The sequence below is a fragment of the Petaurus breviceps genome, unplaced genomic scaffold (assembly GCF_028583685.1).
Source record: "Petaurus breviceps papuanus isolate PSGF00001 unplaced genomic scaffold, PetGlider_PUasm1.0 166, whole genome shotgun sequence".
In the NCBI taxonomy this organism is placed as follows: Eukaryota; Metazoa; Chordata; class Mammalia; order Diprotodontia; family Petauridae; genus Petaurus; species Petaurus breviceps.
The window spans coordinates 806,625-827,762 of NW_027185737.1; the positions used below are offsets into that span (position 1 = coordinate 806,625).

The window sequence follows — 21,138 nt, forward strand, 5'->3', positions numbered from 1 at the left end:
TTCTAAAATTGTGAGAGCATGATAATCTAGAAAACTGGAGCCTCAGCTTTCTTCCCTTTGGGGTCAGGTCTACCTCAGGATGAACTTAATTTGTGTGACTCTAGAGTAACTTTTTGTAAGGACCCCTTCCCTGGACCATTAGCTTGCATTTATATCATGCTTTAAGGTTTGGAAAATGTTTTATAACTATTACCTCATTTAATCTTCACAAAAGTCTTGTGAGGCGGGGGCTATGATCATTCTCATTTTATTGATAGGGAAGCTCATTCAGGGAAGTTAAGAGATTGCTCAGGGTTGAACAGCTAATATTTGAAGAAGGATTTGAATTCAGGTCTTCCTGAATACTGGACTACATAGGGCAGGGGCTCTTAATCTTTTGTGTGTCATAGACTCCTTTGATAGACTGGTTCAACCTATAGACCCCTTCTCAGAATAATATATTTTAAATAATGAAGGGAATGCTATAGAGATAAGTGAAAATTAAGGTCCAATTTTTTTCCTATTCAAGTTCATAGACCTATGAAATCTATATATAGACCACAGGTTAAGAAGTTCTGCCCTAGGGTTGGGAATAACAGAAAATATTTTATTTGGATTTATTTTGTTTTAACTTAGAAAACTTGGTTATGAAATGAATACATTTGGAAAGTACTATACATTTTCTCAAAAATCTTCCCTGATTCCCTATTGCCTCTAGAATAAATTACAAACCTTGGCATTTAAGGCTCCCCATTCTGACTCCCACATGCCTTTCTAGTCATTTCATATTACTGTACTCTCTACCACACACTTTCTGTCCCAGTTGAGCTGGCCTGCTAGCTATTCCCTATATATTACCTTTCATCTCCTGCATTTGTGTCTTTACACAAGTGTTCCCTCAAAGCACAATCCAGGTGCCATTTCCTACAGGACACTAATATTAAGAAGGAGTTTGTTCCCAACTTTTAAATTTTTAATAAACATTTGTTGCCTTTTGCTTTCACATCACAGTCATTTCAAACTCTCCTTTCCCTCCTTCCCCTCATCAAACCTTTCTTCATGACAAAGAAAAGTCATTAAGCAAAATTATCTGGGACATTCATTGGTTTTTCAAAGTTTTCAGGGTCTGATTTCATTATAGTGGTTTTGTCATCCCCTTGTGTTTGGTAATAGTATTTAAAGCTGTGTGACTCTGGTTAAGGCATTTAATCAAGACCTGTTCAAATGTTAATGTCCATTTCTGCTCTAAGATTGGATATTCAAAATATGCTCAAGGAAGTCAACATTGAGTACATATGAGTTTTGGTATGGATAAGTATTCCCACAAGGGAAACAAAGCCCACGCTCTTGACATGGCATCTCAGTGATTTGGTCAGAACAGGAATAAACATTTGGGTGAAAGAGCCTGGTTGGATGCTCTGGGGTGCAGCAAGCACCATGAACAGTTTATCTCTACATAATCAGAGAACTAGAAAGTTGATTTGCAGACATGTCCCAGCAAGCTATCATTTCACCAGAAATGAGCATATAGTGCTTCTCCAGGTTTGTGAGCAATAAAGGAGATATTCCTAAGACATTCTGGGCCTATTCTAGGGGATGATCACGCGAATTTAGCACCTGCCTCTCCCCTTTGAATCATACTTGTTACTCTGTCATCATATCACCCACATTATTAGGTCTAACCTTGAAGAATTACTGCTGGATGGTCACAGGGGCTGGGGGGATACTGCTCTCCTTCCCTGTACCAAGTCTGCAGTCTAGACTGAGTTTAGTCCTGGGGGAGACTGTTTAGAATGAATACCATTTTTTGTATCCTAAGCCCTTATCACAGTGTATAGCACGTAGTAGGCAATTTATATATTATATTTATATGAGATTACATTGCATTATATATTAACATATTATATTTATATAATGTTTATTGACTGACCTCCCCTTAAGTCACATATTCTGGTGCCTGGGGACAATTTTACTAATTGGGTCACATTTAAGTCTCCTCAGAAAGAAGTAAAAAAGGCACAAAATGTACAACATGAATTAGGTATAAACTAAATAATTTATTCTTAATACAAAAGGAATGCTAAACTTGGGAGTCACACACACATTTTTTTTTTGCTTCTTAGAGGGGGGAGGGCAGGGTAATTGGGGTTAAATGACTTGCCCAAGGTCACATGGCTAGCAACTGTTAAGTGTCTGAGGGCACATTTGAACTCAGGTCCTCCTGACTCCAGGGCTGGTGCTCTATTGTTCTATTCACTGTGCTATTTAGCCATAACCTCCCCTCCCTCCCCATATTTGACAAAAATAAACTTAAAACAGGACTCAGTATCCTAACTTAAAACTAATGTTACAATTTGCTAAAAGGCTGTTACTTAAACTTTCTCAGAACATAGAGCAGTTTGCAGGACTGCGAATTAGGCCTTTTACATTTTGCTTCTGCCTGAGCTATCTAAACAACTCCTGGTCTATATCTATTGGTAAATGACCAGGCTTGACCCAATCCTCTTGTCAGTGTACATCATCCCCTAAAGTGTGCTAAACTAGTTGCTGAGGGTTCACAGAATCAGAGAAACTGAGAGTTGGAAAGAGCCTTGGTGACCATTATTAGTCCAACCCATTACACAAAGGAATTTCCCACCATAAAATACCCAATAAATGGTCATCCAACTTGAAGAACTCCAAGGAAGAAGAACTCACCACGTTCTGAGGCAAGCCATTGCAATTTTGGACAACTCAAATTATTAAGGAAATTTTTCCTGACATCAAACCCAAATTGGTATCTATGTGACTTCCTCCCATTGCTCCTGATTCTGTCCTCTGGAGTTAAGCACATGACAGAAGATTTGAAGGGGAAAGAGGGGCAAGTGAGAGCAATGTTAAGCTATCATGTTACCTCTACCAGAATCTTCTTTTTTTCCTCATTCCTTCAACTGATTTTGATAGGTCATGAATTCAAGGCTCTTCACTCTATTGGTTAGCCTCCTTTGAACTTTTCCAGTTTATCAGTGTCCTTCTTAAACTATGACACTCAGAGTTAAACACAAATCTCCAGAGAAGGCCCAATAAGGGCAGAACACAGTGAAATTATCACTTCCCTTTTCTTGGAAGCTATGACCCTCCCAACACAGCCTGAGATTACATTATGTTTTGGCTACCACATCACACAACTGACGCATTGAGCTTGCACTTCACTAAAAAAACAAAACCTCAGACTCTTTTAGGTCGAACTGTTGTCATTTAATTCCAACCCAATAAGATTCAGGTCCACTAGGCCTCTCAAACTTAGAAGGCTGTCTTCAGACATGTTCATCTCCCAAAGGTGGTTGTAAGAATCAAAGGAGATAATGTTTATAAAGCACTTTGAAAATCTTTTTTTTTTTTTTAAAGCAATTGGGGTTAAGTAACTTGCTCAAGGTTACATACACGGCCAGTTATTTCTGGGTGTAGTGCTAAGTATCTGAGCCCAGATTTGATCCCCAGGTCATCCCGACACTGGAGCCGGTGCTCTTACTCACAGAGCCACCTGGCCACCCCTAAGCAATTGGGGTTAAGTAACTTGCTCAAGGTTACATGGCCAGGTGTTTTTGAGTGGGTGCTAAGTGTCTGAGCCTGGGATTCGATCTCCAGGTCATCCTGACTCTGGGGCCGGTGCTCTTACTCACTGTGCAACCTGGCCGCCCCAACAGTGCCCAGTCTTAAGGTGATAATTCTCCTCTTTTATTGCTACTTACCTGGGTCAAGTAACAATATATACTGGGTGACTAGGGGAGAACAAGTGATAACTTTGTGTGCCTTTTAATTAATCAATCAATCAACCAATCAGCATTTATTAGTTAGAGTATAACTCTGATGAGCTGGTTGTGTTGTTTGACTGTAAAATGTACACTTGCCAAAAAGACTTTCATAGAGCAAGCATGGTGTTCAGAAGAAGCAATACAAGGACACTCTCAAGGTCTCTCTTAGGAATCCTGGAATTAATTGGGTGACATGGGAGACACTGGCACAGGACCACTCAGCATGGTACACCCACATCAGAGAAGGTGCTGTGCTCTATGAGCAAAGCAGAATTGAAACAGCTCAAAGGAAATGCAGAATGTACATATTTAGAGAATCAACCCCAAATGTTCACATGAACTACTTGTGCCCTACCTGTGGTAGAGTATTCTGAGCTCATATTGGTCTGATTAGCCACAGTCGGACACACTGAAACTTGACTCTAGCATAGTGATGTCATTTTGGGCCTCTTTGAGAGCGAAGGACAACTGTTATGTACCAAGCGTAGCCTTAATACAAGAGGAATGATAAACAAAGGACCAAAAAATAGGCATTGCTGATACAAAGACAAAAATAAAACAGTCTAGTTACAGTCCTTTGGGGAAACAACATGTGTACATATAAGTAGATATAAAATAAAGAAAGTAGTTAGGGGTTGAGGGAGAACCTTAGCAACTGGGGATGAGGAAAGGCTTCATATACATAGAAGATGGCATTTGAACTGAGCTGTGAAGAAAATCAAAGATTCTAACATACAGAGGTGAGGAAGAAGTGCATTCCAGGTATAGGGGCCAGCTTATGCAAAAGGCACAGAGAGGAGAAATTGAATTAGATGAGGGACTGAAGTTTAGGAAAGAGACAAGACTAGATTTCTATATCTGGGAGTCATCTGTATAGAGATGATAACTAAACACGTGGGAGATGAGGTCACTGAGAGAAGAGAGCCAGGACAGATACTTCTTTTAGAAGAATGAGGGTGGGTAGGTGGCTGAAAATCATATTTATTTGCCAGACTGCCTTAGTAAACACTCAAAAAGTAGATGATGAATCCTGCCAGGAAAAATCCCTGGAATCTTGGCTGAAATCAAAGCTGCCTTCACATTATAACTTCTCCCTTTCCAACCCAACTACCTCTAGTCCTCAGCAGCTAATAAGCCCTTTCCCACTTTAGATGTCATACAACATATGTTTCTGTGATCTGTGCCCTTTGCACAGGCTGGCTCCTATTCCTGGAATGCTCTCCTTTCTTGCTTTTGTTTCTGAGAACTTCTTCGTTGTTGTTTCCTAGTGTTTTTCTCAGAGAGACAGTCAGATGGATGGAGAGAGACAGATACTCTTCTAACCACCCCCACCCTGATTCTATTAGTCTGACTTGCTACTTTCATACATGGAGCCAAGAGGCATGACTGATTCTGTCGGATGATCATAAGATGTTTCCTGTTTGGCATTGTCTTCTTCATCCAAAGCCCTATAATCCTCCCAAGAAATTATTCACACATTTGTAGGGAAATTCATTAACATCCACTTCTATTTATTAGTTGATTGATTCTATGATTCAAAGAGGGATTTGCTCTAGGTATAGGTATCAGGGCATAGGTACATCTTGTTAATACATTAAAAACTAATCATGTCCATTAATTGAGATTTCTGGCTCATTAATTCAGGTAGAACCTGGAAACACCCTCCCTTTGCAAAAACTTTGTGCTCTGGGCCTAAGAGAAATAGTAGACCAAATCACATAGTCAATGAGTTCAAGTTAAACTCAGAATCCTTTTTCTCCTAGTTCAGCTAAGATAAGAATGGGTTCTTTTTCTGTTTCATTTTTATGAGCATTTTTCTCCATGGAATGATCTCTATTTGCAACAGACAGATGCTTATGTAATCTTTTATGGAAAAGAATGTAGAGATATTTAAGAGTGAACGGTATGAGCAAGATAACCTTTAATCATCCAGGCCACACTTTTAAAAAAGGAATTGCATGATAAAATGGATAAATCTTCCAATTATTTTGTTCACTTTCTTATTCATATTTCATATTCTTCACTTTCTTCATATATTTCACATATTCTTCATAATATTTCATATTCTTCACTTTCTGTTTCAAAGACTGCCCTGGCACATCCTCTGACCAAATCAAGTCCCATGTCATCACCAAATATCAAGCCCACACGATTTTCTGTTGCTCAATGTCCCTTTCAGCTGATTATCTCATTTCTACTTCTAAGGCTATTCCCAGGTTGTCTCTGGAAAACCTGCACTATTGACACTTTCCTTCATAGGATTCGAGGGCAAGACCCCAAAATAGCAATTAGAAAGAACAATACTCCTTCAGGTCTTCCTAGTCTCAGGTTTCCTTATTTGTCATAATTCTTTGCTTCTACCAGAGAATTTCTTCCAGAGAACTGATACAACTGAATCAAATATGACACCACTACAACACTTATCCTCTAAGGATATTTTTTCTCTGTATCTATCTTGGAGGTATAGACAAATCCATTTACCTCTTAGTTTAGGCAAAACAAGGTAGGAATTTTTTGGGAGGGAGTTTTTTGGGAGCTCATAGGAAAAGCAAACCCAAATATGAATGTGTAAAAATGAGGAAGTTATATACTACAGTGTTTTTCTCCTAAAGCAGAGGTTCTTGAACTGGGGACCATGGATCCTCAAGGGGTCGGTCCATAGACAAATTTCAGGGAGTCTGTGAATTTACTTTTTAAATGTTTTGATAACCGTATTTCTACATAATTGATTTCCCTTAATCATGTGTATTTTAATATATTGATTTATAAGAGATTATTTTTAGAAGGGATCCATTAGCTTCACCAGACTGCAAAGGGGGGGTGGTTCATGATTCACAAATAAAGATGAAGAACTCCCATCCTAAAAGAATGAAACTTTAACCATAGTTTCATTTGACTGGAACAGCATATGGGACACCCTCTATCTATTCTTTTTGTACTCATCTAAAAAGTTTCCAACCCTGAGCCTCTCAGCTTCTTCATCTTTTCTTGTCCTCATTCTAATTTCACAAGTGTGGCCATGTGGCCTCTATGGTCATACTCCTCAGAGTCAATTGGCTTTAGCATAGTTCTTGCCAACTACTTGCCTATCTTGTTACAAATTTCGCAGTCCCTCTTGAACCTTTCAGTAAGTTCCTGTTTGTTATCTGAGGGTCATGAGTGTTTCAACAATCAGGAAGGCAGAGCAACTGAGTTATAGGGTGAGGTGATAGGAGTACTGTCCTAAGGCCTTGAAGTAGGCTGGTCAAAACTACATAGTTTTTCCTTAAAGCCTATTGAAAGAGACATGATTGGTTTTTAATGTATTAACAAGATGTACCTATGCCCTGATACCTATACCTAGAGCAAATGGCCTCTTTGAATCATAGAATCAATCAACTAATAAATAGAAGTGGATGTTAATGAATTTTCCCTACAAATGTGTGAATAATTTCTTGGGAGGTTTATAGGGCTTTGACCACTGGACGAAGCTGACAATGCCAAACAGGAAACATCTTATGACCAAAGAGATTTAATGGATTCAGAGCACTAATGCTCTACACATTGAATAGCTTCCAGTTCATCTGAATATAAACAAACAGCTGGGGCATGAGGCCCTGGAGTTCTTCCCTCAGGTTTCAGGATGCAGGCTAGCAGCATGGCCAAGGGCAGCAGAGGAAAGCTGAAATCAGTTAAAGCTGAATCCAGATTAAATAGCCTGACCCACCTCTGAATATCTTTCCCCTGCCATGACTAAGCAAACCTTTTGTTAAACTATTAGATGGGCTACAAATGTCTCATTCCATTCTCTAGTCTCAGACCTGAGCGACCAGACTGGCCTGGTCAGCTCTGCCCTAGGTGGGAAGGAAATAACTGCTGACAGTAGTCCTGATCAAGGTGCCAAATTCTCTCCCATTCTAGAGGTCACAGGATGCTAGAAGCCAGAAGAACCCAATAGCTTCTAGCTCTAAGCTTGTTTGTGGCATGGAGATGACATAAGCATAAATATTTTTATAAGTGCTCTATATATGTATATATGGATACACTTTTCTTATATGCACATGTACACATATACATGTATACATGTAAGTATTCACAAGACTTCATATACATGTGTTATATATGTAACAATGTAATGTTATACATGCCAACATATACACACACATAATATATATGTAGGTGAATATACACACATATATCATCTCATTTGATCCTCACAATAATCCTGTGACATAGGTGTTATTATTATCCTTATTTTAAAATTAAAAAAAATTTTTATTCCCATTTTTACAGATGGGGAAACTGGGACTGAGAAAATGACTTGACCAGGATTACACAGCTAGTGTGAGGCAGGATATGAAATCAGGTCTTTGAATTCATCAAGAAAGTTGTCCTTGATGGGAGGAGTTTTGACATGAGTTTTGACGGTTAGGTCAGAAATCCCAGATGGAACCTAGATGTGTGACTCCTCTTACCTCTTCAGAATGGCTCCCTATTCTCTGTCTCTAGCACCGTGCTCTCACAAGCATTTCAGACATATTTTCGTCTCTAGGACATCTCTTCTTATAGAATGGGATGGTAGGATTCTCAAAGCTATTTCAGACTTGAAATCTTCTCTTTGTTTTCATTCTAAATTGGAGCCCCTTTCTAGCTTCCTCCAGTGATATCCCAGGCTAGAATTCTGTAGTTGATTTTTGACTTACTAATCATTACACTCCCTCTCCTTACCCTCCATATCCTATGTTTGACATTCTGTCATTTCTTCTTTGGACCAGTCTCTCTGATTGGAGAGTGTGGAGGGTGGACATCAAACAACTGGTCTCAGATTCTCCATTTAAGGAGCAGGTCTAGGGAAGTCATCTCATCATTTCCTAACCAGCTACAAGATTTCATCTTGTACCTTACCTTCCTTTCCTCACCCCCTGACTTTCAGCTTCTTTTTCTGTGCTGTCTTCATTAGATTAGACTATAAGTTTTTTGATTGTGAGTTTTATTAGATTTTTGAGTTTGTTGAGGACAGGGACTATCTTTGCACTTGTATTCCCAGGACTTAGCACAATACCTGGCACATGATGGTAGGCTCCTAATAAATGTTTATTGACTATTGATTTGAAGACTAGCACTATGTTCACTATACCACATATCTGCCTCTAATAAGTAATAATAATAATAATGAGATGATGTTTGTATTTTACCAATTTGGTAATAGATTGTATGCCTATAAAACATGAGGAAATTTGACAACTTTTTTTGAGTGTCTTGTTAGGAATCATTGATTTTTCTTTTTTCTTTTTTTCCCTTTTGGAGAGGGTAAGGTAAGGCAATTGGGGTTAAGTGACTGCCCAAGTTCACGTGGCTAGTTTTGTGTTAAATGTCTGAGGCCAAATTTGAACTCAGGTCCTCCTGACTCCAGGGCTAGTGCTCTATTCACTGTGCCACGTAGCTGCCCCAGGAATCATTGACTTTTTAACTGTAATGAAATATTTATTCCTGTGAAGATTGTATTTCCAAGTACAGTATAAAGTGATATGGAATATGTCTCAAGTCTAGACAGCTGTCACAAGGTAAACAGTTTCAGCCATGTGTTAAGAAACTCCACCACTGCCAGGACAGTGCCATTCAAAATTCACCTGCCAACCCTAGGCTTTGCTACATCCTGTAATGCTGCTGATTATCAGGGAAGATCAAAGCTATGCCTGCTATGACTTAGCTGTCAGCACTGTATTAAGTAATCCTTAGCAAAGTAGCTATGTGCTACAGTACCTTCTCATAGCAGTTTGGTATCTGACTCCTGCCTCCTCATGTGTGTCCATGTGTCCTGTTTGGAGGTGGCTGTGGGGTCTGGGCAAGGTTCTAGTGTCAGTTTTCTTTTGAGGAGCAAGGTGTTCTCATGGGTTTTGTTTGCAGCATTCTGTATTTAGAAAGGTGAGACAGTCTACTGGGGGCTGTGAAAAAATCATGTAACCAATGATGAGAGATGGAAGACTGCTGAAGAAGGAAGAGAAGAGTGAAGAAAGGGGAAGATGAAGAGAGGAGAAAAGGGAAGGAAGGAAGAAAAAGTACCAGGAACAAATCTTCCAAGAGCAATAATGAGACGCCAGGAATCTGTTTCTTGTTTCTATGTTTGTGTGACCTTGTATTTTGCATGTGTGTGTGTGTGTATGTATGTATGTATCTTTTGTCAGAACAGTGTTGTGTTGGGTTACGCTCCTGAGGTACCTAAGGTCCCAGTATAATGACACTCAAGTGTCTGATGGTAATAAATGTGTTTCACAATTTTTCCTTTTTTTTTGCTTTTGTTCTACTCATAAATTTGGTACCCTACTTAGGCCAAGTTGGCACATTTCCTCTCTGCTTTCCCTTTTCATCTCTCAAAAACCTGGGAACTGGAATTAGGTATGAAGGGAATAATTTCCTCTAATTTTTTTTTTTCTAAATGACTGTCCATATAGTGCAAAGAACATTAGTCAAGAAGTCAGAAGGTATGAGTTCTAGTCTTGATTTTGCTATTAATTGCTGTGTGATCTTGGAAGTTAAATTTTATGAGTCAACTCCTTCATCAATAAAATGGGGACAAAAATACCTGTCCATCTTACCTTATAAATTCTGTTTGTTGTTGTTCAGTTATTTCAGTCACGTCTGACTCTTTGTGATCTATTTGGGGTTTTCTTGGCAAAGATACTGGAGTGATTTGTTATTTCCTTCTCCAATTCATTTTATAGATGAGGAAACTGAGAAAAGTTGCTCTAAATCACTAATAATTAGAGAAATACAAATTAAGACAATTCTGAAGCTCACCTCACATTCACCAAATTAGCCAACATGACCAAAAAGGAAAGTTATGAGTTGTAGAGGGGATACAGGAAAACAGGTACATTGTTGGCATTGGTGTGTGAATCGATCCAACCATTCTGAAAAGCAATTTGGAATTATGCTAAGAAAGCAACTAAAGGACCACATCCTTTGACAGGGATTCCAATGCTAATCATATACCCCAAGTAGGTCAATGATAAAAAGAAAGATCTCAAATATATCAAAATATTTATAGCTGTACTTTTTGCAGAGGAGAAGAACTAGAAACAAAACAGATATTTTTATTGATTAAGGAATGGCTAAGCAAATTGTGCTAATACAGCAATCATATCTGACCCCATATGCAACATTCTGACCTCATAATTCCCTATCTCTCTACTGAGGAGACATTTCATTACCTGTTATTGGGGGCCATTATTTTTTTTTCAATTACTCAATGTTCACGTCCTTAAAGTAATCTTTCATTTATATTATTGCATTCATTGTACATGCTATTATTTTGGTTCTGCTTATTTCACTCTGAATCAGATTGTACAAAACTTTCCATGTTTCTTGTATTTCTTCTTTCTTGTTGAACTTTCATAGTACATTATATCCATAAGCCACAATTTGTTCTTCCATTTCCCATCAATGGGTACCTGTTTGTCTCCAGTAAAAACATCAAAAATGCAACTATGAATATTTTTATATTTTTAGCATCTTGGGGTGGGGGTAGGGAAGAGATGGGGAGAAAATTTGGAACTCAAAATCTTGTGGAAATAAATGTTGAAAACTAAAAATAAATAAATTCTGAAAAATTGTTTTTACATGCAACTGGGAAATAAGATATATGGGCAATTGGTATAGAAATCCATCTTGCCTTACAAGAAAGTAAGAGATAAGGGGGTAAGGGAGGGGATGGGGGGATAGAAGAGAGGGCAGACTGGGAGAAGGGGCAATTAGTATACTTGCCATCTTAAGGTGGAGGGGGGTAGGGGAAAGATGGAGAGAAAATTTGGAACTCAAAGTCTTGTGGAAACGAATGTTGAAAACTAAAAATAAATAAATAAATAATGGGAATATTTTTTTTAAAAGGGTATTCTACTTAGAATGATTTCTATTATAATTAGATATTTGAAGTCTAGGTGTTTGATACTTTTGTAGTTCAGAACAGAAGTCACTTTCCCTGTTTGTTTTAAGTTAAAGCTACTCTTTTCTCAATCGACCCCCTTTCTCAATGGGTACCGGGGAAGTGGCTCTAACTCAGACCTGGAGGTGAATGACTTAAGCTCAGTTGGTTCAGCTTCTCCTCCTATCATGTGGGGCAGCTAAGTGGTGAAGTGAATAGAGTGCAGCTGGAGTCAGGAAGACTCATCTTCCTGAGTTCAAATCTAGCCTCAGATACTAGCTGTGTGACCCTGGACAAGTCATTTAACACCGTTTGCCTTAGTTCCTCATCTATAAAGAGAGCTGGAGAAGAAAATGGCAAACCACTCCAGTATCTCTGCCAAGAACACCCCAAATAGGGTCATACAAAGAGCTAGACATGACTGAGCAACAAAAGCAATGGTTATTACATCATACAGTTATTATAGACTATTGTGGAGAACTGACAAGTATATCCATCAAAGTAAGCAAGTAAAACAATAATTAGGAAAGTCGTACAATAGAATACCTAAGAATTAGGGAGCTCTGCAACCCAAGAATGAAGTGAAATCTCAGCTCTAACAGGACTGCCATATTACCTAATGAGTTAACTCTTAGGAGTTTCTGAGGTTGTAGGCACTGGAAATCAAGGCTTTCCCAAACACACCTATGATTCCAAGCAGTCTCCTGTTTACTATTCAAAATCTATGCCTTGCCTCTTTTTGCCTTATTTCTCTCTTTATCTCCCTGGTTTCCATTTCCCAGGAGTTTCTCAGCTAATCAGGAGTCTCCCTACCAGCACACAGCATCACAGAGCTGTCCCTTCAGGGCAGAGGTGTCAAACACTCAGCCTGCAGGTGGCCCACAATACTCCTGAGTGCAGCCTGAATAAAATTAAAATATAATTAGGAAATCTATGATGAAATAAATAAAAATACAATAAAACATGGTATTACATTTTAAAATTAAGTCATATGTGGCTCACAAGGAATCTTATGTATGTTTTAGTACATCCTGTTTCTATTCAAATCTGACACCGCTACTTTAAGGGACCTGCCTAGAGGGTAGGAGCACATATATTTTGAAACTCTGATTCTTTTTTTCACTGAGTTTTCTCGAGGTGGTAAAGTGGAAGAGGCTGATCTGAGGATCTTTTTCATTCACCAAAAATATTTGATTAATGAAGTCATTCTTAAAAGAAGACAAATGCTTCCTACTCAAAACTACCCCACCCCTCATTCAAACCTTTTTTAAGCATAAACCCATTTGGAAGCTTTGTAGTTCTGTGTCTAACTGGGAAAACAAAGAAAGAACGACTGGGATCAGTATTTTCTCACCAGTGTGATTTAGAAGCCTTGAACCAAAAGTACCTACCAATGCTGAGAATTTATAGGCTCATTCCAGGGCACTCTTTACAAGGCAAAGGATGATGCACAAGCTATATCTTATCAGAGATTCAATTATTTGATGAATCAGTTACAGAGAATAATAACTAACTCTTGATTCACAGCATTTACTCATGATCAAAATGGTTCTTTCTTCATAGAAAACCTGTGAAGTAAGCATAGTAACTATTATTATCCCCATTTCACAGATGAGGAATCTAAGACCTAGGTTTACCGGAGGTCACAAAGCTAATGAATGGAACAGCTGGATTGTGGGTCCAGGTTATCTAATAAATACAGTTTCTTTTTGCTCTCTCATAATACTTTCTAACAAGTAGTCTTTTCTAAGTGACAGATGACACAGAGCTGGGACAGATAGCCAACTGATTGAATGACAGAATCAGTATCTAAAAAGATCTCAGAAAGTTAAATGTAATAGATGAAATATAATAGGGATAAATATAATGTCATACACTTAGGTTCAAAATATCTTGTATGAGATAGAGGAAATGTAGAATAACAGCTTTGTGGAAAAATATTTAAAAAGATACTCAGGGCGGCTAGGTGGTGCAGAGTCAGGAGGACCTGAGTTCAAATCCAGCCTCAGACACTTAACACAAAAACTAGCTATGTGATCTTGGGCAAGTCACTTAACCCCAATTGCCCTCCCCCCCCCCAAAAAAAGATACTCAAACTCCTTGGTAATCAAAGAAATGAAAATCAAGTCAACCTTAAGATATGTCCTTCTGCCTGTTACAATGGCAAAAATAACAACAACAAAAGATAATATCCAATATTAGCAAAATTGTGAAGAAAAATGCTTTCTAATAAATTACTGGTAGGAATATAGTCAGACATGAACATTTTGGAAAGTGATCTGCAATATGTAATGAGACACAAAACTCATGGTTTTAGATCCAACAATTCCATTGCTAGGATTATGTCTCTAAAACATGAAAAAAGTTAGGGGAAAAAAAGGACCAATCTCTACAGTGATTGATATTGGTAGTAGTTTCAGTTGTGTCCGACTCTTCATGACCTCACTTGGGGTTTCTTGGCAAAGATACTAAAGTGATTTGCCATATCCTTCTCTAGTTCATTTTACAGATGAGGAAACTGAGGCAAACAGGGTTAAGTGACTTGTCCGGGGTCATAGTATCTGTGATGGTAATGGGAATTTGAAAATCTTCCCTGCCCTTTAATAAGCCTAAGGGAATTTGAAGATATTTACTGTTTTGAAGATCTTCCCTGTCCCCTAATAGGCCGAATGTAATCACATGGAACCTGTGGTGGGAGGAGCTTGCTGAAGGGCAGAGCAGAGCCCACAGGAAGTTGGGAGTCAGAGCAGCTAGATAGAGGGAAGAGAGAGGATGGCTGGCAAGCAGACAGTCAGGCTTGTGAATGTCTGTGGGGAGGTTAAAAGATGGTGTGGTTCTCTGCTGTGTTATGATGCATTAACTTCTTTATTGCTATAATGGATTTGGCTTTCTGGTTTTGGGATTCAGTTTTCTGGTGTTTGAATAAATGTTTTGCTTCTGTCTTCTATATGGAGAGTCCGTTATATTTTGTGATTGAGAAGTATGCCGGCATATTCATAGTCACTGTCAGTGCTTTGAATACTGTGTTGGTACTACAATATCTGAGACCAGATTTGAACTTATGAAGATAAGTCTTCCTGATTCCAAGGCCAGTACTCCACCCACTTCACCGCCTAGCTACCAAGCAATGTCTATCTCTAGTTATTTATGTTTCCCTTTATCTCTGTTGAGTGTTTTAAAGTTGTATTTATATGAATCTTTCATATATATGTGTACTAATTTCTAGATATTTTATGCATTTTGTAGTAATTTTGAAAGGAATTTCTATTATTTAGTGTTTCTTCCTCATTTTTATTAATATTACATAGAAATGTTGATTATTTCTTGTAGATGCACATTTAATCCTATAAACTTGTTGAAGTTATTGTCTCAATTAGTTTTATTACATCATCATGTCATAAGTAAATAGCAATAATTTGTCTTCAATTTTGCCAGTGTTTATACCTTTGACTTTGTTCTCTTGTCTTACTGAATTTCTATTTAAAAAAAATTAGTAGGGAGAAGGGGCATTCTTGTTTTCTTCATTTTTGTACTGGGAAAGCCTCTAGTCTCTCTCCAAATCTGTGCTTTGGTTGATATTGAGAAAGAACCCTATACAAATATTCATAGCTATTCTGTAACAAAACATTATGTGGGAAACTATAATGATAAAAACTAGCACATATGGAGAACTTTAAGGCTTGTAAAGTTCCTCACATATGGGATCAGATTTGATCCTAGCAACAATCTTATGTTTCTACTATGTGTCCAACTGAAGAGCAACAGAATATCATGGAGTCACATAAATGATAAAGAGAAAACATACTAAAAATTACAGAAAAACTTAATGAGATCAGAACCAGAAAGTCATATGCACTTATTAAAACTGTATAATCCCTCCCACCAGCATCTAACAAAAGCCTCTGGGTTTTCATTGACTAGGTTTGATCTTATCAACTGACTCCAAGGGAATATTATTTCTCCCTAGCTCTGCTTGGCAACTTGGAAACTTCAGAGAAATCTGAATTAAGCCTAGATATTGCTTGTGTCCTGTGTTTCCCCATGGGTAGAATGCCAAGTCTGGAGTTAGGAAGACCTGAGTTCAAACCTTGCCTCAGACACTTGATAACTGGGTGACCCTGGGCAGGTCACTTAACCCTGTTTACCTCAGTTTCCTCATCTATAAAATGAGCTGGAGAAGGAAATGGCAAACCACTTCAGTATCTTTGCCATGAAAACCCCAAATGGGGTCAGAGTCAGACATGATTGAAAATGACTAAAAAGCAACAAATGTTTTCCTGCAAAATGGGTAGATCAAATAAGATAACACACACACAGTGCTTTGCAAATCTAAAAGTGATATATGAATGCTAGCTATTATTATTATTATTATTGTATCTCTTGCCCCTCTTCTTCACCCCGCCCCCCATTCCCCCAACCTGCAATATCCATGACTTTCATCCTTCTGGTAGAGAGTGGTGAGGATAATCTTCCTTCTCCAAGAAGGATGCTATCAAATTTCTTTTTTTTTTAATTTTTAAAATTTTTTATTTTTTCAAATTTCTTTTCAGAGAATGGTACCTGACTCTTAAACACTAGAACTCTAGTTCTTTTGGGAACCCTCAAATTCATGAAATCCAGATATCAGAATTAACCATAGGGTAACTTCCAAGACAAAGAAGCATCCTGAAATTCTGGTCTCTGGCCTATGCTCAGAAACAGAAACAAAGGTAGGAAGGAGCCTGGAGCTTCACATCCGCAATCTCCTTCTCAAGGGCCACCTGGACAAGCACAGGCAGCTGACCTTTGTCATGTATGTCTGCCAGTTACAACTTTCTGCTCCTGGGGAATTGTACTCAGTATGGAAGGCCAAGGGAGAGAAACCAAGGGAAAAAGAAAAGGGACAAAACATTTCACTGCTCACTTTCATAAGCCATACAAAAGGAGAGTCTATTTCCTGGATTCTTTTTTTCTTTTAATCTTTTTTTTTTAATTCTGAATTTAAGCACAAAAGAAAGGAGCATTTCACAAAAGAGTGAAACTATGAAACTGTGAATCTCCATTTCATACCACTTGCTTTTAAAAAAAGTATATAATAAATTCTGTGTGCTTTCTTCAAAACTATACTGCTTATCTGCTTGTACTACTTGTCTATGCTTACTTCTGAACCTCTGTCAGTGTAATAGTAATGGAATTTAAAGATCCCCCTGTATTGGCTTGGATTTTGGATTGATTGTGTTAAAACCCAGAGCTTGTGAATTCCACTTGTGGGATGGACTTGTTGACCTGAGAAGAGAAGGCTGAACTGGGAGGAGCTAGTGACTTAAATTTAGAGAGATAGAAGCAGCATCTTGGAGGCAGAGAGAGACTGAGAGGATTGCTGAGGGCCAGTTTGAATTGCCCAGGACTTTTGAGAGCTGCCACCGAGAGCTGCCAAGGGCTGAGGAGACATGGCTGTTACGCTAGTACTTTGTCTGTCTGTTTTGATGTTGTTTTGCCAGATTTGTCCACTGGTGAAAGACAGTCTTGTTGTTGCAGAGGTGTTGGAATCTTGCTGTTGGTTCAGAGCTCCTGAGACTCTTCTGTAGACAGAGAGTGAATTCTGTCCACTGGTGAAGGACAGTGCTGTTGTTGCAGAGGTTTTGGAACCTGGCTGTTGGTTCAGAGCTCCTGAGACTGTTCTGCAGACAGAGAATGAATTAATGAAGACACTGGCAATGTATCTTCTGGCCTTGCTAAACTTTGTCTCCCCAGGAACAAAGATTGCTGAGAACTTGCCTCGGGTCAAGATGAAGAAAAGACCTCTCTTTAGGTATTAAATGCTGTGCTTAAGCTTGTTGTAACTCTGGGGTAGATGGCCTATTCAGTTGTAATCCAAGGGTGGAGAAACTTTTGACCTTTCTGTGCTCTGTGATTGAACAAATGAATGTACTTTACTTATGATTGGAAACTAATCTCCATTTGAGAAGAGGGGCTTTGTGGTTGACTAAATGAATGTACAGCCTAGGGGTGGAGTAGTACTTAGAAGAGGGTCTTTGGGATTGATTAAATGAGTGTAATGTCCAGGGGTGGGGTAGTACTTGGAAATTACTGAATTACACTTGGCAAATGCTGTATTTTGAATGATGCTATATTTTGATTTTCTCTGTTCTTAATTTTTCACTGAATAAAATGGAGAGCACCTATGCTGGTATTTCAAACCTTGGCAATTTGCCTTTGCTTGGCATTACAGTCAGCTATCTTTTGTGCTTTTAAAAATGTTTCAGTGGCTCTCTTATTTTTGGCATCATTATTGTGAACCCTCCTCATCCCCCTTTCTCATTGAAACTTAAAAAAACAAACAAAACTAAAACTTTGTAAAATATGAGCATAATCAATCAAAACAAATCCATGCATCAGCCATGCCCAAAAATGTATAACTCTTGCTGTATCTTGTGGCCATCATACTCTATGCTAGCTTCATCCTAAGTCCTCTGGAGACATAGCTGGTTATTGCATTGATCAGAGTTAAGTTTTTCAAAGCTGTAGTTATTTGGTGCTTGAACTGCTTCTTTCTAGATGCTAGAAGTACTTTTTCTTTGACATGTGAACTCTGGATTTTGACTTGACATTCCTAAAAATTTTGCTTTTGGGGGCTCCTTTCAGAATGGCTTCTTTCTATATTTATTTTGTTCTCTTATTCTAATATATTGAGGCAGTTTTCATTTTTTATTTCTTGAAATACAGTATCTAGGCTTTTTAAAAAATCATGGCTTTCAGGGAGTCCAATGATTTTTAATGATTTGTCTTTCACTCAAAAAGCTAAAGCTACCAGGGGCTCTGAAGGCATTCTGTCTTGTGATAATTCCAGGAGGAGGAGGTCAGCTCAGGAACTCAGGTAACCCAGGGTAATACCAAACAAGGCTGATTACCCCACCCAAAAGTGCATCAGAAAACAGAGGCTAGGCCTGGTACAAAGCCCTAATTCAGGAACTAAAGCTGGACATACACACACACACACACACACGCACATATATACACACATATGTATACATACATATATGTCTATTTCTCTGGATAGATAGACATAGATATACACACACTTATATGTATATATATATATATACATATCAGTAAAAATTATTATAAATGCAAAGATATCCATAAAGGAGAGATTTAACTCTGTAACAATTTCTACCAATGACTCAAAGGGGAAAAAAGGGATTTTCCACAGGAACTGAATACCTAGAATAAATGAAGTAAAGATTTAAAAATGGAATAAAAGCTCCCAAGGAATTATAAGAATGGCTTAGAAGAAAAAGTGATGAATTTTACCCAAAAATGGACTTCCTGAAAGCTAGAATAGATCATACAGAAATCAAGATATATTAGAACAAAATCAAAAGTTTGAAAACATAGAAGAAAATGTAAGATATCCGATACTACTTCACTCAGCATCTGTTACTCTACCTGATTTCACTCCATGGAAAAAGATGCCGTGCATGTCTACTCTCTTCCTGCCTCCTTTTGTGGGTTGCATTCTCCAGTTCCTACCCTCCCCCCCCCCATCAGACTATAAGCTCCTTGAGGGCAGAAAGCTATTTTTCTTTCTTATTAATAGTATTTCTGGTACTTAGCATTCTTCCTGGCTCTTTGTAGTCTCTTAATAAATGATAACAATTTGACCTGGAAACAGATGGAGTCTATTATGACCCACTGAATAAAAAGGAATTGTGTCTTAATAGGGCAGTGTTGCTTTCCTCTGTACTTGTAATACAACCACAGCTCCCAGCAACCTGGCTTTCAGGGTTCATGGTCTTTAGGGGTCTCTATCTTTGTCCAGGATTTAGGGCATCTAGGTGGCACAGTGGATAGAGCACTGGGCTTGGAATCAAGAGGATTCATCTTTCTGAGTTCAAATCTGTTCAGACACTAGCTGTGTGATGCTGGCAAATCACTTAGCCCTGTTTGTCTCAGTTCCTCATCTGTAAAAATGAGCTAGAGAAGGAAATGGCAAACCATTCTAGTATCTTTGTCAAGAAAATTCCAAAATGGGGTCGGGAAGAGTCAGACACTAGTGAAACAGGATTCATATATTCTCTGTTCAGTCAGTCCTAGGACCTACCCCCTCCATCACAAAGACTCTCAATGGAAAGGGCAAGTCTGGTTTACAAATGTAAAGAATGTGATGGAATCCCTGTCCAATTTGATGATTTAAGATTATGTAAGATTTAAGTATGAACCTTTTCTTGAGGAGCACTGTCCAAAGGACATTGTCTCTAGCCCTTTGTTGAGAGAGGAAACTGGGAAAGCCTTTGATTGATTCCTAGTGACTGCTGTTGCTGTGAAGATAAGTTGCTATTAAGAGTTAGGAAGAAGAAAACTTGTCAAGAAGGCTGCATGAACAGGAGGCCAACTTCCTAGTTCCCATATACCTATGTCAGCAAAACCCTGAATTTTGCACCAAGCCAAAAAAATCTAATGAGAAAAATCTAATGCCAGGTGTTGGATTTTGAATTCCCGAAACAGGGAAGCTGGTCTATCCCTATCAAATTTTCTATTTCACCTTCTGATTCTGAGGAACCCCAGTAATGTTGGGGTTCTTAACCTGTCTTTGGATTATATTCCTCTTTGGCATCCCAGTAAAGCTTATAAAACCCTTCTGAGAATAATATTTTTAAATACATCAAATAAAATGCAAGGAGTTATAATAAAAACTAACTATATTGAAATACTCAATTCAGTTCAAAATTTCAAATATTCAATTTGTTTTTAAAAAGTTCGAATGCATGGTCTGTTAGGGGAACTCACCTCTAGTCCTGGAAACAACATGCTTTCGGTCATCTCAGCCCATAAGTCAAGTCAGACTCAGACTGTTCAGTTATCAAGAGACGTGTAGAATAGACAGAAGCCATTTTGACCCAAAAAGCGACCGAAGTCCCTACATCCTCAGACCAAGCAGAGGAAGCTGAGACAAAGCAGGACCAGTTGAAGTGTCATTGTGCTTCTAGACCCACTCTGAGCAAAATGGCTTATAAGTAAGCCAAGGTCGAAGTTTTGTCTTTGACATTGTTGTCGAATGTTATTGTCTCCCATAGGGATAGCGCTAGTGAACCAAAAATCTCAACCCAGGGCCCAGGAAGCTTACAACCCAAGGCGCAGCACAGACTCAGTAGATAAAGGGCATGAAGAATACTTGGGAAGCAAACCACCTGGGGTCTTGCAGCAAACTTGCTGCAAATTATATCTGGTTAGGGATTGTGAAAGGAGGAGACATAGAATGAGTAAAGGCCAAAACCTCAATCAAACCACCAGGAGACTGAGATTAAATTTAGGAATTCCAGTCTTAGCCACCACACATTGATGACCAAGCAGGGCCAACCAAGACTATGGGAGGGACCAGAGAATGACCTAAGAAGGCAAAGCGAAAATAGAAATAATCTCTCAGTCACCTGAAATAAACACCCAAATGAAAACTCCAAGGAATTCAGAGCCAAAATCTAGAGT

At 38.5% G+C, this 21,138-nt stretch overlaps 1 long non-coding RNA gene across 2 annotated transcripts in view; it reads right to left on the reverse strand.

Moving 5' to 3' along the window:
* LOC138157009 (uncharacterized) overlaps positions 1 to 21,138 on the reverse strand; it is a 130,064-nt gene that overhangs the window by 7,769 nt on the left and 101,157 nt on the right. Inside the window, exon 5 of one of the 2 annotated variants that reach the window (XR_011167266.1) lies at positions 16,236 to 17,333. The exons of the other annotated variant lie outside the window; for it this stretch is intronic. This is a non-coding gene — a long non-coding RNA (uncharacterized lncRNA). Of the gene's footprint in view, positions 1 to 16,235; positions 17,334 to 21,138 lie in introns of those variants that run through there. 2 annotated transcript variants of the gene reach the window in all.